The following is a 4,729-nucleotide window of genomic DNA, read 5'->3' on the forward strand; positions in this document are numbered from 1 at the left end:
CATAAATAAACAAAACCATATTTATTTATTTTATGCCGACGTTTCGACCTGAGTTTCAGGTCTTCATCAGGGCTATAGAACAAAAGAGATAACATATATATATATATTTATGACCCGCCCTTCCTGGTTTTTTTCTGATATACGGGGGAGAGGAGGAGGGTCATCTAGAGATAACCAACCTATTCTACCATGGTGGGGGAAGTGTTCATTTCGTGGAAACATCACAGAAATAAAAGTCGACACCCCAGGCCGGATTCCAACCGGCGCCGCCAGTAATGGCCCACAACGTTCAAATCTAAATCATTATCAAATATTTATATTATTAAATAATTGATTAAAAAATCAGTGTACATGCTAGTGTGTAAGTTGGAAAATTTATTTTCCTAACTTTGAAACTTATGGGTTTAATATTTATGTGTAAGAAAAAAAAGTAGTTTAGGACTATTAGTGGTCAGAGAAAAGAAATTTAAATATATTGATTTTGTTTTGCTTAATATTTATTAACGTCTGGTTACATAATAGTTTGCAACGTCTTGTCTAAAAATTAAGCTATTTTAAAATATGTATTTATATATATATATTTTTAAGCTGTTTTTATTTACAGATTGATACGATGCCTCAAATATTTAACTCCTTTAATTTTATTTATTCAAAATAAACTACATTATAATATATTGTTAAAAATTACCACTCATATCCAACAATAAAATGTTTTATATTATCAATTAAAAAAAAAAAATTTTATAAAATTATATTTACTTGAATCGCCTCATGTTCAGATATGATTATTTTTCCAGAGTAGTTTATTTTTTTTTTGTTTTTAATAAAAAAAAAATTAATAATAATATATATATTCTTAATGATAGTATTATTTTAAGCCAAAACTTTGTGTACCGAGACGTAAAAAACGTTATTGCACTGGACGTTTTCTTTTATGTAAACCATTAAGCCTAAATTTTTTCTTTAATTTTTATACAAAAGACAGTTTTTAAATCAATAAGGAATTAAATTAGTTTCGAGTTATACCTGTAAAATGCTTTTTTTATATTATAAAATGTACTAAACAATACCTATTTCTTATACGAAGTTAAAATCATTTGAATATTAAAACCAGACCTCTAAATTGTTTTGAATGGTCTAGTCCACATCTCCCCTAAATCTTCTGTTACCTCAGAAATAGCAACAGGTAAATACTATTTCTTAGATAGACCATATATGCGTGTTTTGAATTTAAATATAATTTTTTTTCTTACTTAAATAAAAGTATTTAAACCAACTAATAAAACGTTCTACTCGGTTTCATATGAAAACTTTTTACTTATAAGTGTGATTGAAATAATTTATCATACGTTAGGGGACTGATGCCTTATCCATTAGTCTCCTAACCTAAGTAAAAGGTTTTCATATGAAACCGAGTAGTACATCTTATTAGTTGATCTAAATACTTTTATTTAAGTAAGAAAAAAGATTATATTTAAATTCAAAACACGCATATATGGACTATCTATGAAATAGTATTTTATTATTATAAGGAAGCATTATCACAATTTACATCTTTTGTACTTAATTATTATTTATTTTCAAAGGAGACATTATATTTTGGGAAGATAAAAAAAACCACATATGTTATTAATAATAATAATAATAATAATAATTATTATTATTTATTTGTTTATTTGTTTAGGGGGCAACACCTGTACAAATGGAGTTAGCTTGTGAGATACATGAAATAGATAATCAATTGTAGTAATTTTACATAAATGATGAGTTACAGATCGTTTATATAAACTAATAACATACAAAATACCCAAGCTGGGTTTTCCACATTCGTTATAATAAAACAGTAAAACAAAAACAGCACTTCATATTTAATAATATCAAAAACTATACCTCCTATTGGGACGCAAAAGGTTTTGCGTTACATATATAAAAAACAGTTTGAGGTCCAATCCTGAGGATACAGACAGAAAAAACTGATTCTGGCTAATATTGGTTACCTTCGGTATGTATCGGATTCAGTTCTCATGATACGCGGGGCAATTTTTCAAAAAATGGTAACAATCCTCCAAGGCCGTTCCATCGCAAGCTGGACAAAGCTTCTGAGGGTCCAAAGTATATTTGTGTGGACCGACATTTAGAGTAATTGCATATTTAACGGAAAGTCGTAGTTGGGAAATTATTCTCAAGTGAGTTATAGGGCAACTGATTTTTAGGTAGCTTTGAGGAGATATATATTACATAAGTGTATTAAAGTTTTATGTACACTTCTGACTAAATTTTGATTTGGTTTTTTTTTTTCTCAGAGATAAAACTCTTAAAATTATATAAAAATTATTAATTAAATCCTTATCATTGCCTGTTATTTTGGGAACTCATTTCAGGGTCATTAAAGCACTTCTTGGTCCACGTAGTTATATTTAGTTGAATTCACCTGGTTCTTATTTGTCCATAAGGTTCCACAACATGTAATTTATATGTATTTCTTAATAATATGTTAATGCTTTCATGGAAACCTTGAAGAGTTTATTAAAATATACTTTATATATACTATGCATACTTACAAGTAGATGTATTCTAGCCATTGTTTTCCGTTTTCCTAGGAAATCAGTTTCTGATTATTTCTGTTTATTTTTTAGCACTTATTTAAATAATTCGCTAAGTTTGTCTCTTGAAAATATTAACCAGGTTACATCTGTATAAATTACGTGTTGCTGCACCTTTATTTCAAAATTAAATGTTCAAACTATTTGTCTAATAAAATTATATGAAAAGTTTAATGCATTTATGTAAAACGTCAAATAAAGTTATATAAAATGTCTAATGCAATTATTAAGGAACAAAGCAATGAAGTTTCATGCCTTACGGTCTTCTTTTTGTGGTCGTTTTGTATTTGTTAGTATTGTTATTTTTTTTTTTATCGATAAATTTATTTATTCATTTAATGTACTTATGGGCTGTTCAAAGCTGTATTTGAATACATAAATAAATACCCAGTGTCTTTTTAATCTTGACTCCAAAGCGACAAGTGGTTTCTGTAGCATCCAGTTTCTATGATTTATCTACTTTTTATATCAAACCATAAGTTTGTCATTATGTATTTATTCATTTATATGGAAATGGATTATATATATAAAAAACAAAACAACAAAAAACAAGATAAATTAGTTCAGAACAACAAAATGTAAGACAAATAAATTTCCCTGATTGGTCCCCCAGTCCGACCTTTCGCCCTGAGGGTTAACTATTACAGATTTATCTTTGATAGAAATTAATCTTGATGTAATTTGTGAATATTTATTATTTATTTTATTATGTATATATTTTTATGATTTTATATCAATACCATATGGCAAATCAAGAAGTACAATTAATAGCCAGAGAAAAATTTTTAATAATAGTCCTAACTATTATCAAGGCTTAAAAGAAAAAGATATAAATTGTAACATTATAGAAGTGACATATATACTGAAATAAAAACGAGGCATAAATAATAAAAAGTTATACTTAAACTCTTAATTGATTTAATAACTGACATGGTAATGAATAATAAATAATAAACTGATAAATTAATGATACTAAGAAAGCAGTAATTCATAAAGAAATGAATGATAGGTAATGAAAGTGATAGCAAATAACTAATAAATAACAGTTCTACTAATTATATTGTAAACATTATAACTGATAAGATGTTTATGATTTACTTTCCTAAAAATTGTACTATACGTGCGTGTTTTTACCCTTAAAACATCTAGTTGAGTAATTGAACTGTTGTCGAAAATAAGTTATGATGTTGGAAGTCGTATTTCTTATGTTTTTATCGTTAAACCTAACTAAACTTTTTTACTGTATTAATCATCTTTGTGTAGAGATATGGCGCATGAGTAATGGTTTTTAAGAAATTATAAAAACACAAAATCGTTTCGTTAGTTCTTATATAACTCCTTCTGCCACAAATTTTAATCAATCATGAATTATTTGAAAGGTTAGCATTCTATTAATTTGTTTTGATCGATTTTAATGATATTTAAAATATGCTTAGAAAAAAAAAAAGAAAGAAAATCTTGTATTAACATTCGAGGAGGAATCCCAAATAAATAACGGTTACTAAGTCGCCTTGAGGAGGTGAAAAAAGGTGAATTTGGAAAAAAAAAAAAATAGCTGAGGAAATTAATATCAGCTTGTCTCAAGTGGAATTTCGATATATTTTTCAAGGTTATTAATAAATATATTTTGTAACCAAGATTAATTACTGTCAAAATATTTTTAAATATGTAAACTAGATATATTGGGCATTTAATCGACTCCACAATCTTTTAAGACAGGCTGTTGAGTCTGTAACTTGACTGGTGTCAGTGTATATTTTTTCATGTATATAATATATGCAAATTACTGATATATATAATATAGAAGTTTCTAGTATATATTTCGCATATCTTTTCATAAAAATATTAATAATATATGTATATAATTTACATTTGTGGTACATTATGGACAAGCAAGAACCAGATAAATCCAACTAATAATAACTACAGTTGTCCTTTAGTGACAATGAAATGAGTTCTAAAAATAACAGGCATTGATAAAAAAAAAAAAAAAAAAAAAAAAAAAAAAACACTGGAGTTACAGAGTTGACAATTTTTTCATGTGAATTGAGTTGGTTAAAAGAAATGCCTTTTGGAAATTTCAACGTTTTTCCTTCCACAGCCGCCATATTTTATGCGGTTTTTAA

General features: G+C 26.7%; 1 protein-coding gene across 5 annotated transcripts in view; it reads left to right on the forward strand.

Moving 5' to 3' along the window:
- The window catches only part of LOC106684431 (uncharacterized), a 284,598-nt gene that overhangs the window by 21,848 nt on the left and 258,021 nt on the right, over positions 1-4,729 (forward strand). The window lies entirely within an intron of this gene.

This window comes from Halyomorpha halys, unplaced genomic scaffold (genome assembly GCF_000696795.3).
Source record: "Halyomorpha halys isolate HHAL.00 unplaced genomic scaffold, Hhal_1.1 Scaffold29.1, whole genome shotgun sequence".
Taxonomy (NCBI): domain Eukaryota; kingdom Metazoa; phylum Arthropoda; class Insecta; order Hemiptera; family Pentatomidae; genus Halyomorpha; species Halyomorpha halys.